At 44.9% G+C, this 13,499-nt stretch overlaps 1 protein-coding gene across 3 annotated transcripts in view; it reads right to left on the bottom strand.

The window, feature by feature from the left end:
* GTSE1 (G2 and S-phase expressed 1) overlaps nt 1-13,499 on the bottom strand; it is a 123,470-nt gene that overhangs the window by 18,130 nt on the left and 91,841 nt on the right. The gene's annotated exons all lie outside the window — the stretch shown is intronic.

A 13,499-nucleotide genomic window follows, 5' to 3' on the forward strand; every position in this document is an offset into this window, starting at 1 on the left:
GCTTGCACAAGCCTGACCCTGAAATGTCAAGTTAGGGGTTGAAGGTGGTGGTGGGGGGTGTGTGTGGGGGGGGGGGGGGGGAGGGGGGGGCAAAGAATGTCTTAGTGCTGTTTGTCCCATGCAGCCTGTCTATCCTGAACTACAAAGCCTCCATTGGTAAGCTGCACACATGTTCCCCAAGATGCAGCAGCTGGCACAAAATGTTGCATTTCAAGCTTAAGTGACGCGGCATCTGAAATGAGAACCCAGAGCACTGAACAGCAACAGCTGGAGCTGGGTGAAGGTGAATCGATGAGTGGTAAGCACACCTCATTAGCTATCATTTTTGTTGTGAGCACATTATACATTTAAGTTGTTGTTACTTATATTCTGATTACACGTACAAGTATTTTAGCAGAGATAGTCAGTATGTGGATCACTCCTTTACCCAAATAAGATCTGCTTAATTTAATCTTGATTTCAGTACAGCTTATTGGTGATGGGCACCCAACATGCTATACATTCCTAAACTAGGAACTAACTCTGCCCCTGTTACGGTCCCTTTAACCCATAATTTGAGGTTGTACTTTTAACGTACAAACTCTGATATAGTGAGCTGTGTGTTAACAATGCTTTTAAAGCACACAAAGTTGGTTTCTATTTTTCTCTTTTGGGCTGATATTTTGTTTAGGGATATAACACTACTTCGATCAATATCCCATGCAGAGTTCGTCCACCACAATTTCGGAAAGAGCTGGTAAGCCACTGACTGAGTTCAGAACATTGCACAGAGCTTGCTGGGCCAAGGTCTGCAATTGTCAAGCTAGATGCTGGTTACTGTTCTTACCACAGCAGCCTTTTTTGAGATCTTGCTCTTCTGGCTTCATTGAGTTCCTTCAATTCTTCGACCAGATACAACCAATATCCAGAAACCAATTTTGCTGAGGTTTTGGTATGGAGGTTTCTACAACTGATCTCACGGTTTCTCCAGAATTTGTCAATTAAGTTTGAGCATTGTGAGGTAAGCTGGAGGATTAATTCTAAGCAGGTCTATTAATTATAACAAGTCAGGCTATGAATATTTAAGTAGCTGCATCTTTGACAGCTTACGAGAGGATTTGGTGGATAGGTTGAAGAAATATGTAATGCAGGTACAATAGAAAACCGAAGCCTCATATTTGTGGTCGTTGCCACTTGTAATAGCATGTGAAAATAATGCTACACTGAGAATCTGCATTGACAACGGAAGATTGAATAAGAAAATGATTCTCTTAATAGCATGCATTGATAACTGTCAATTTTTGGAGGTACTACGTTTTTCAGCGAAATCGACCTTATGTCAGCATTTCACCAAATGGAGTGGGACCCCAAAACTCACTACAGCATCGTTTTTACCACCAGTAGGTACTTTCCATTTTAGAAGAATACGTTTTTGGCGATTTCTGCTGCCTCAGTATTCCAGAGGATCATGTTCAAAAGTCTGGACAAAATTCTGTCAGCAGGCAAGGACAAAGATTATCATGGTAAGATTACAGTTTAGTACTTCATCGGGTAAGGAAAACAAGGATTACTGCCAAAGACAGGAGTTTTTCAAAGAAAATGGTGCACATGAAGAACCTGTGCAGATAAAGTTTTTAATTGGGATGAAATTTGTGAAAATGAATCTAACAATTTAAAGAAAGATTGTGTCTGAAAAAGTATTAAAAAATGAACAGAATGCTCTGTTACGTAAGGATGCTGTAGAAGTACTTTTACAAAAGGAAGGGGATAAAATGTGACTTAACTTTGGTTCCAGGATGTTACAACGAGCAGATATACTGTATACTTACTTTCACTGAGAAGGGTGTTAGCTGTTCGTTTGCCTACTGAAATATTTAAGAGATTTGTGAAGGAAAGGAAATTTGTGCTGACCATGGATCATAAACCAATTGTTTACAATTTGAGTATCAACAGAGGGATCATACAGAGAATTGGCAGACTGGGGTCAAAACTGCTACCATACAACCTTATGCACAAATGTATGATGTATGTAAGGATACGCACATTCCACGTGGAAAGAAATGTGAGGGCAGGTGATATGTCAACACTTCCACTGGACTGTGGCAAAAAGGCTGGAGCACATGAGGAAGCAGAAAGTTAAGTTACTCTTGTAGATCTGATTGGACCTTGGTGTATCAAAGGAAGAATGTTTTCATGAGTTGGGGGTTTTAGTGGGTACATTCTGGAGGGAAGACGTTTGTTTCACCTTAGAAGTACGGACAGGACAGTGAATTTAGGTCATAAAGGGCATTAGGAGCAAATGTTTACCAAGGGTAGTGTGTTCTGAATTTTGATGGCCTGGTATGGACTAAAATGAAATAGCTTTTTCGGATTGCATTATTTTTGCAGGCAATGATAGCAGTTAAAGACAATACCCTAGTGCTACAGACTGTTAATTTGCCAGAGAAACATTGGCAAAAGTTGGCAGTGAATTTTCTTGGACTGCTTCATGCGTTAGACTACAGATGTAGATGCAGCATTGGACTAGTGAATTATCACACCAAATGGTGTAAGGGAGTTTGTAGCCTAACCAAATACAAATTCAGTGCTAGTATTTGAGAAACCCTTTAGGGTAGAAGGATTTCCCAGAGAAATAGTGCCCAACAGAGTCCAGTTCGTTTCTAATGAGAGTTCTTTGTTAATGCAATATTACAGCCGAAAAGGAGAAACGGCGACCCGCACAGACCACACTCTGGCAATTGGCCCCCCCTGCTGGTCACCACCCATGCGGCAACTGCAGTGTTTGCCCCTTTACCCAAAAATCCACCACCATCAACCTCAACCTTAGAACCCCTTGGGTGCAAAAATCATTTACCAATTGTAACAGCAAAAACGTAATCTACCTAATCAAATGCCCTTGCCCACTTCAGTACGTGGGGATGACCACAAGAAAAGTTAGCATCAGAATCTGTGAGCACAGGAGCACGATCAGGTGCAAACGAGATGCTACTAAACTTACCAGCCATTTCTTACAAAAAAATCATTCCCCAGACGACATGTCATGGACAGTCCTGGAACAATTTTCCCCCTCGACCACCAACATGTCTGAAAAACTTTTTAGGGCTGAGCAACGCTGGATTTGGAGGTTGCACACAGACACGGTTGGATTAAATGATGAGATACCGTGGTTCTCTCTGCAACCCTAGAACCCACTTGAATTTTTTCTGCCCAGGAATTTTTTCCGCCTTCTTTTCCCTTTTTCCCCTTTTCCTTCTCCCCTTTTTTTCTTTTTTTTCTCTTTTTTTCTCTTTGTCTATACGCCTTCGTTACTTCCTCCTCTCTGAAAACAATAAAAATTTCCCTTCACTTCTCTTTCTCATCTCTTGTGTGTTCCTCTCTCCTCCCCTTCTCTGTTCCCTCCCCCATCCTTTCTTCTGTTCCCCACCTCCCTCCCCTTCTTATTTTCAGTTGCATTTTTATTATTTTATTATGTATAAAAAAAAAATTTATATATATTTTTTATCCTTTAGTTTTATTTTTATTTTCATCTTCATTCTTAATTTTATTCTCCCCCCCCTGCCCTTGTTCCCTCCCCGTTCCCCCTCCCCTCCCTCCCTTCCCCTTCCTTTTTCCCAACACCCCCCCCCCCTTTCCTCCTCCCCCCCCCCCCCCCCCCCCCCCCCTCTTTTCAGTTTGCGTTCCCCAAGCGCACTGAGCCGCCCGATAACTCAGTTTCCCGGCGGCTCCCACCGCTGGTCAGCCGCGAGTGCTGCCGGGAAACTACATTTCCCTACAGCACTCGCGGGGCGATCGTCACCACCAGTAACGGAGTTCTGGCTGACGCGTCCTCGCCCCCATACCGGCGTTTCCTTCTACGGGGACAGTGTTTTTCCCCCCGGCGCACGTCCTAGTGGATTTTGATAGGTTCCGGCCCCGGCACTCAAGCCATTATGGGCCACTTCGGGCTTTGACCATATTTGGAGGGATCACTCCGTACTTCCAGCCCCGCCCTCCTGGGCCGCGACGGTGATTCACATCAGCTGCCATTCGTCCTAATTAAGGCCACTATATCTACCCCTCACCACCAGACCATTGTATCCAAGCGGTCCTGAACGAGAGGTCGGTATAGGCGCACAGAGAGCGCCCACCTTTGATGCAGTGAGTCAGACAGCGTGGGAGACACAGATAAGACATCTCTGTTCCCTTTTTAATTTATTTTTTCTTATTTTATCTTCCCACTTCCCTTTCTCTTCCCTTTTTCCTCTCTTCCTTTTTCCTATTCTCTTTTTTCCTCTCGTTCTTTCTCCTTTTTACTCCTCCTCTCCATCTTGACCTATAATCTTTGCCTCTATTTTCCATTTCTCTCTATTTTCCTCTGTCATTGGATCCCCTCTCTCTCTACTCCTTCCCCCTTTTTTTCCCTTCTTTTCACTCTCCTTTTTTCCTCTCTTCCCCTCCCCTGCACTCCTTTAACTACCTTTATGATTATCGGTTTTTCCTCTGCTCTTTCTCTTTTTCCCCTGGAACCTTAGAGTCTGACTATAAGGGGACGCTCCCTCTCCAGGATACCAGAGGCTAGTAGCCTCAACTGTGAGGGTAAGAAATTGTCTTCCCCTCCGAATGCGTAACGTGCATTACCTACCTCGATGATACTGCGATTTAAATTTTGCAACCAGCACTTCTGCGGCATGCATGAATTTTGTCACGTGTGGAGTGGTGTGCTGTGTTTTATTATTCACTATGTTTTGGTCTGTTTTCATCCCTTTTTCTTTAGGTCCTCCCCAGATATTTTCTTGGTTAAGGTAGGCCCTCCCTTCCCTATGTGATTATTTTCGCAGTGTTTAAGTAGGAATCACTACAGGGATCCAATGCCCTGATGAATGCCCAGAGACTCTCCATAGCTCCACCATAAGGGCAGAAACATGTCGGCTACCCCATTTTAGACAGGTGACCTTGTGAGTCATTGCTCTCACACTGGTTCCCCATCCTTTTTAACCACACCACACAGGACCCCCATTAAAGTTACCCGGGTACCTGAGTAGGTGTTTTTATTTCCCTAGTATAGCTGGATCCCTATTTCCAGGAATAAGAGTAATTTACGCACTCCCTCCTGTTCTTTTAACAGTGAGGTCGAGTCCGCCCAGGTGGCACTGTCCTACCTGGGTGGGGCTAGGTGGTCATATGATGAAGCATGACACTATATAGTGTGTGAGACCACCTAGTCCGTAAAGGAAACTTTCCTTTTTTTGTTTTTTCCCCAGCTCCTCTCCTTCCCCCCAGACCGAACACCACTACACAGCCCACCCAATTTTCACCTCTAGTTGAGGACTACGAGTGGTCTAGCGTCACAATTAGTACACTACTGACCCCCCTACTTTATAAACAACCCCGTACTCCCCTTTTTTGTGATAATGCAATATTACATACAACAGGAATGCTGTCTCACCTGCACATCAATGGCATAATTGAACGCATGAATAAAATGTTGGTAGAGTGTATACAATGGCCAAAGAGATAAGGTGGACATTAAGTGCTCTCTAGCATGTTATAGTCCTACTGCATCAGTCTTCATTGACCCACAGATTTCAGTACTTTTGCAATTTGGAGGGGAAGAATTTCTTCATGCAATCTATGTCCTGCATTGATGAGGAAGTGGCAGAGAACAGTGAGCTAAAATTAGTCAAGGGGAGGAGAAGTCCCAGAAGAAAACAAACCAGCAATGGCGAAGCCAACAGGTCTTGCTGCCAATGCTTCTGGTCTCTGGCATGCAAAAATAAGCATCAAGGTGTATACACATGCATAGCTGGCAATGTTGGAATGGTTTCTTATTAAAGAAAACCCATTGCATGATGGCAGCTCATGGGCACGCTGATAAATGTGCTAATGTACAGAAACAAGGGAAGGCAAAAATGCCCCCCTGGGCCTGTCTTTGCATACAATAAAGTCAAATATAAGCATTACTTTAAGGGAACAAAATATTGCATAATAGAAATCAAGCCTCAAACATGACTTTTCATTAAAAGTATCCTAAAATAGTGCCTTGATTTCCACTTGCCTACATTACAATCATAACAGTATCACCAGTAGGATGCAGTGAAAGAGCGGCCTAAAAAAGCAGACAAACCGTGGCAACACTGAAAACAGAAGACCAAGAAAAACACCGCAGCTCGCCAGACACTTTAATTTTGAAAAAAAAAAAAAAAAAAAAAAAGACTTGCAACAGAAATTTAGGTTTGCTCACGGTGAACATCTCAATTTTCATGAGCAAAATCCGAAGAAACTGGAACTCACTTCACTCAAATGGGGGGATGTATGATTCACCAGTAGAGCAGGAGACACAGCAAAATGTATCAGTACACCGGGACATGCTGCAAAACTCGACAGTAAAGCAAGCTGAGTGCAAGACTCATGCACATACCAAGACAATGTGAGCACAACAGCACACCTGGACTTTCGGTAATATTCCTTGGTAGAGTAGACAAGACCTCTCACAGGATGCTCAGGCATGCATTAAGGGTCATCAACAACATTCAAAGGTACGCCATGACCGACATGACACGATTTAGCTTAATAACTTATTAAATGGGATCTAAGAAGTGGGGAGCAGAGAAAATAACCATGAAGTTAATGTTAGTAGGACATGAACCGTGGCATGTAAAGTTTGAGTTAGAGAGTACTCCTGCAGGAATATTTTGTAAACATTGAAGTGTGTGTCCGAGACTGCATTAGAATGAAAATGTCACTTACCCAGTGTACATCTGTTCGTGGCATCAGTCGCAGTAGATTCGCATGTTCTGCAATAGCTCGCCATCTGGTGTTGGGCCGGAGTGTTACAAGTTGTTTTTCTTCGAAGAAGTCTTTCGAGTCACGGGACCAAGTGACTCCTCCTTTTGTCTCCATTGCGCATGGGCGTCGACTCCATCCTCGATTGTTTTTCCCCGCAGAGGGTGAGGTAGGAGTTGAATTGTAGTAATAGTGCCCATGCAATGGAGTGACTAAGTATGCACCTATTTAAGGTTGAGATGATACATATATAAATAATTGAAGGTAACTTCCAAACTGCTACAGGCTCCCGGGGAGGCGGGTGGGCACATGCGAATCTACTGCGACTGATGCCACGAACAGATGTACACTGGGTAAGTGACATTTTCAGTTCGATGGCATCTGTCGCTGTAGATACGCATGTTCTGCATAGACTAGTAAGCAGTTATTTCCCCAAAAGCGGTGGATCAGCCTGTAGGAGTGGAAGTAGTTTGAAATAATGTCCTTAATACGGCTTGACCTACTGTGGCTTGTTGTGCGGATAACATGTCTACACAGTAGTGCTTGGTGAATGTGTGAGGCGTAGACCATGTGGCTGCCTTACATATTTCTTGCATTGGGATGTTTCCTAGAAAGGCCATGGTAGCACCTTTCTTTCTGGTTGAGTGTGCCCTTGGTGTAATGGGCAGCTGTCGTTTAGCTTTAAGGTAGCAGATTTGGATGCATTTAACTATCCATCTGGCTATACCTTGTTTTGAAATTGGGTTTCCTGCATGAGGTTTTTGAAATGCAATAAAGAGTTGTTTAGTCTTTCTGATGTTCTTTGTTCTGTCAATGTAATACATCAATGCTCTTTTGACATCTAATGTATGTAGTGCCCTTTCAGCTACGGTATCTGGCTGTGGAAAGAACACTGGAAGTTCCACTGTTTGATTTAGATGGAACGGTGAAATAACCTTTGGCAAAAATTTAGGATTGGTCCTTAGGACGACTTTATTTTTGTGTAGTTGTATAAAAGGTTCCTGTATAGTAAACGCCTGAATCTCGCTTACTCTTCTCAGGGAAGTAATGGCGATGAGAAATGCCACCTTCCAGGTTAGGAACTGTATGTCGCAGGAGTGCATGGGTTCAAAAGGTGGACCCATAAGTCTAGTTAGGACAACATTTAGGTTCCATGAAGGAACAGGTAGTGTTCTTGGTGGTATAATTCTCCTAAGGCCCTCCATGAATGCTTTAATGACTGGTATTCTATATAGGGAAGTTGAATAGGTAGTATGCAGGTATGTAGATATTGCTGCAAGGTGAATCTTAATGGAAGAGAAAGCTAGGTTAGATTTTTGTAAGTGAAGCAAGTAACCCACTACATGTTCTGGAGTTGTGTGTAATGGTTGTATTTGATTAATATGGCAGTAGCAAACAAACCTCTTCCATTTACTTGCATAGCAGTGCCTGGTGGATGGCCTTCTTGCTTGTTTTATGACTTCCATACATTCTTGGGTAAGTTGTAAGTGCCCGAATTCTAGGATTTCAGGAGCCAGATTGCTAGATTCAGCGATGCTGGATCTGGGTGTCTGATCTTTTGGTTGTGCTGTGTCAACAGATCTGGCCTGTTGGGCAATTTGATGCAGGGTACCACTGAGAGGTCTAGCAGCGTTGTGTACCAGGGTTGCCTTGCCCAAGTTGGTGCTATCAATATGAGTTTGAGTTTGCTTTGACTGAGTTTGTTTACCAGGTAAGGAAGGAGAGGGAGAGGAGGAAAAGCGTAAGCAAATATCCCTGACCAGTTCATCCATAGGGCATTGCCTTGGGATTGTTTGTGTGGGTACCTGGATGGGAAGTTTTGGCATTTTGCGTTCTCCCTTGTCGCAAACAAGTCTATCTGAGGTGTTCCCCAGAGTTTGAAATAAGTGTTCAGAATTTGGGGGTGAATTTCCCATTCGTGGACCTGTTGGTGATCTCGAGAGAGATTGTCTGCGAGTTGATTTTGTATCCCTGGTATAAACTGTGCAATTAGGCGAATTTGGTTGTGAATTGCCCAATGCCAAATTTTTTGTGCTAGCAGGCTTAACTGCGTGGAGTGCGTCCCTCCCTGCTTGTTTAGATAATACATTGTTGTCATGTTGTCTGTTTTGACGAGAATGTATTTGTGAACTATTATTGGTTGGAAAGCTTTTAGTGCTTGAAAAACTGCTAGAAGTTCTAGGTGATTGATATGCAGTTTTGTTTGATGTACGTTCCATTGTCCTTGTATGCTGTGTTGATCGAGGTGTGCTCCCCACCCTGTCATGGAAGCATCTGTTGTTATTACGTATTGTGGCACTGGGTCTTGGAAAGGCCGCCCCTTGTTTAAATTTATGTTGTTCCACCACAGAAGCGAGAGGTAAGTTTGGCGGTCTATTAACACCAGATCTAGAAGGTGACCCTGTGCTTGAGACCACTGTGATGCTAGGCATTGTTGTAAGGGCCTCATGTGCAGTCTTGCGTTTGGGACAATGGCTATGCATGATGACATCATGCCTAGGAGTTGTAATACCATCTTTGCCTGTATCTTTTGTGTTGGATACATGCGTTGTATGATGGTGTTGAAATTTTGAATTCTTTGTGGACTTGGAGTGGCTACTCCCTTTGATGTGTCTATTATGGCTCCCAGGTATTGTTGTACCTTGCGTGGCAGAATTTAGGATTTTGTGAAATTGACGGTGAACCCGAGTTTGAAGAGGGTTTGTATGATCTGATGTGTGATTTGAGCACTGTATGAACGAATGGGCCTTGATTAGCCAGTCGTCCAAATAAGGGAACACATGTATTTGCTGCCTTCTTATGTGTGCAGCGACTACCGCTAGACATTTGGTAAAGACTCTTGGTGCGGTTGTTAATCCGAAAGGCAGTACCTTGAATTGGTAATGTATTCCTTTGAATACAAACCTTAGGTATTTCCTGTGCGATGGGTGTATTGGTATATGGAAATAAGCATCCTTGAGGTCTAAAGTTGCCATGTAGTCGTGTAGTTTTAGCAATGGCAATACTTCTTGTAGTGTGACCATGTGGAAGTGGTCTGATTTGATGAAAGTGTTCACTACTCTGAGGTCTAGGATTGGTCTCAGCGTTTTGTCCTTTTTTGGTATCAGAAAGTACAGTGAGTAAACTCCTGTGTTTATTTGTGTGTTTGGCACTAATTCGATTGCATTCTTTTGCAATAGTGCCTGCACTTCTATCTCCAGGAGATTGGAATGGTGTGTTGTTAAATTTTGTGCTTTTGGTGGTATGTTTGGAGGGAATTGTAGAAATTCTATGCAATAACCATGTTGGATAATTGCTAGAACCCAAGTGTCTGTAGTGATTTCCTCCCATGCTTTGTAATAATGACCTATTCTTCCCCCCACTGGTGTTGTGTGGAGGGGGTGAGTAACATGTGAGTCATTGTTTAGTAGTAGGGGTTTTGGGGCTTTGAAATCTCCCTCTATTTCTAGGGAATTGCCCTCCTCTATATTGTCCCCGAAAACCTCCTCTATACTGTCCCTGGTAAGTGGACGGTGTTGCTTGTGAGGTGCTGGCTTGTGTGCTTTGACCCCGAAACCCCCCTCGAAAGGGCGTTTTACGGAATGTGCTGTAATTCCCTCTGCTCTGCGGGGAGAAGAGTGCGCCCATGGCTTTGACAGTGTCCGTATCTTTTTTGAGTTTATCAATCGCTCTGTCCACTTGTGGACCGAACAGTTCTTTTTCATTAAAAGGCATATTGAGAACTGCTTGTTGAATCTCTGGTTTAAATCCAGACGTTCGGAGCCATGCATGCCGTCTGATAGTTACAGATGTATTAATTGTCCGTGCAGCTGTATCTGCAGCGTCCATGGAGGGACGTATCTGGTTGTTGGAGATGGTCTGTCCCTCCTCAACCACTTGTTTCGCCCTATTTTGGAAGTCCTTGGGCAGATGTTCAATGAGATGTTGCATCTCGTCCCAGTGGGCTCTGTCATAGCGCGCAAGTAGTGCCTGGGAGTTCGCGATGCGCCACTGGTTTGCAGCTTGTGCTGCGACTCTTTTACCAGCTGCATCGAACTTGCGGCTTTTATCTGGGGGTGGTGCATCTCCAGATGTGTGAGAGTTGGCCCTTTTCCTAGCTGCTCCTACAACAACAGAGTCTGGTGGCAGCTGTGTAGTGATGAAAACCGGGTCCGTAGGAGGCGGCTTATACTTCTTTTCCACCCTTGGTGTGATTGCCCTACTTTTGACCGGCTCCTTAAATATGTCTTTTGCGTGCCGGAGCATACCAGGGAGCATAGGCAGGCTTTGGTAGGAGCTGTGGGTGGAGGAGAGTGTGTTGAACAAGAAATCATCCTCGACTTGTTCTGAGTGGAGGCTTACGTTATGAAATTGTGCTGCTCTAGCCACCACCTGAGAGTACGCGGTGCTGTCTTCTGGTGGAGATGGCTTTGTAGGGTAGGCCTCCGGGCTGTTATCTGACACTGGGGCGTCGTATAGGTCCCATGCGTCCTGATCTTGGTCACCCTGGCTCATGGTGGTGTGAGCTGGGGAGTGAGATGGAGTTTGTGCTGGTGAAACGTTAATCACGGGCGGAGGAGAGGGTGGTGGTGTAACTCTTTTAACCACTTTTGGTTGTGGTGCTTGTTCCGTCTGGAACTCCAACCTTCTCTTTCTCCTAATGGGGGGAAGGGTGCTTATTTTTCCTGTCCCCTGCTGAATGAAGATACGCTTTTGCGTATGGTCCACATCAGTTGCTTGTAGCTCTTCCTCAAACCTATGCTTTTGCATTTGGGAGGTTAGCGAGTGCTCTTCTGTATAAGAGCCTGAAGCTGGGTCGCTTGCAGTTTGTTTCGGCGTCGAAACTTTGTCTGCGTGTTTTTTCGGCTCCGAGGTGACTTTTTTCCTTTTCGGGGCCGAAACCTCTCGCCGTCGATCTGTTTCGGTGCCGCTGTCTCGGCGTCGAGCCGTGTCCACACCGGCATCTCGGTGTCGAGGCTTGTCTCCAGCACTTTCTCGGTCCCGAGAAGGCTGCGTGCCGGTGTCTCGACCGGAGTCGGACGATCTCGGCACTGTTTGGGCCTTTTTCGGTGCCGACGGTCGGTCACCGAATTTATGGGTGGAGCCATGGCCTGGTGGCAGTGGCGTCCCCTGGGCCTTGTAAATGTTTCTTTGTGTGGTTTTCAACGTCTTACTCACGGTTTGTGTGTCGTCGAATCCTTCGGAGTCTGAGTCTTGGATCGAGAAGGTACCTTCTTCTTCCTGTTCCTCGAACTCCCGTTGGGCTGTCGGTGCGGACGCCATTTGAAGTCTTCTGGCTCGACGGTCTCGGAGTGTTTTTCGGGACCGGAACGCACGACAGGCCTCGCAGGTGTCTTCGCTGTGCTCAGGTGACAGGCACAGGTTGCAGACCAAGTGTTGGTCTGTGTAAGGGTACTTATTGTGGCATTTGGGGCAGAAACGGAACGGGGTCCGTTCCATCGGCGTTCTTCAGCACGCGGTCGGGCCGACCAGGCCCCGACGGGGGATCGAAAAACTACCCCGAAGGGCACCGGAGCTCTTCGATCTTCGATGCGGTGTGGAATCTAAGTACGCCGATCCCGAACGCAACAATACTGACGAAAATCTTCCGAAATTAGCTAATTTTCCGTTCCGAAACTCGGAGCGACAGGAACACGTCCGAACCCGATGGCGGAAAAAAACAATCGAGGATGGAGTCGACGCCCATGCGCAATGGAGACAAAAGGAGGAGTCACTCGGTCCCGTGACTCGAAAGACTTCTTCGAAGAAAAACAACTTGTAACACTCCGGCCCAACACCAGATGGCGAGCTATTGCAGAACATGCGTATCTACAGCGACAGATGCCATCGAACATGCCATTTTCGATTAGGAGTTTTGCAGCTGTAGAACAGGAAATCAATCTTTGAAAACAAAATGGGATACTCCCAAAAGGCAAACACCCCGCCGTTTCAAACAATTAAAACAAACCATTACAGTGAATGTTTGCAGCCTGCCAAGGTGTACGTTTCATTTGAATCATTTTCACAGCAACTAAAATGCAAACATTGGCAAAGTCAATCAGCCTCTCCTGTAATAAGCAGATGTAGAGCTATTAGCTTTGCTAATGCTTGTTTGATTCGCAAACGTGCAAATATTTAAAAGAAATACAAATCGAAGATGGCCACCAGTGTGCTAGCTGTTTTGGTGGCACTCAAGCATATTTTATGGTTATGCAAATTTTCACAAAGAGAGAGCAGGTTGCTGCACATGAAAAGTGCAGCTAACTCAAAATCAGGCTGTTCCTCCACTTAGCTACCTTACAAGCTAAGATCTCAGCTTTCTCGTTTCCAGGTACATCTAAATACAGCCTACGCCCAGAGTCAGCTTCTATTACAACTACGATGGCTTAACACTTTCTATTCAATCATTTCTAAGTTCTTTTGGTATCATTTTCAAATAGTGGGTGAAATGGTTTCACATGGCAAGCTGAGCGCCAGAAAAGTTCGGCAAGTTCTATTGGTTCCTGGACGGCGGGTATTGAGAAACCAGCAAGTTAAGTGCCGTGGTGCTTTGCACAAGGAGCCTAAAATAATCCAAAATTGCTGAACAAGTCATGCACGTCAAAAGCAGCTCTGATTGACTGGCCCAGCCATTACCCTGGAGCACTGTACGGCAGCACACATTCCAAGGCACCTGCCCAAACATTAAAGTGAAACTTCACTGTGCATGAAGTAACCGGAAGGCAGAACTGCTTTGGATCAGAACAGATACCTTTTGCCAATGTGCCCTTGAGTGCCTG

This window comes from Pleurodeles waltl, chromosome 4_1 (assembly GCF_031143425.1).
Source record: "Pleurodeles waltl isolate 20211129_DDA chromosome 4_1, aPleWal1.hap1.20221129, whole genome shotgun sequence".
NCBI classification, from domain to species: Eukaryota; Metazoa; Chordata; class Amphibia; order Caudata; family Salamandridae; genus Pleurodeles; species Pleurodeles waltl.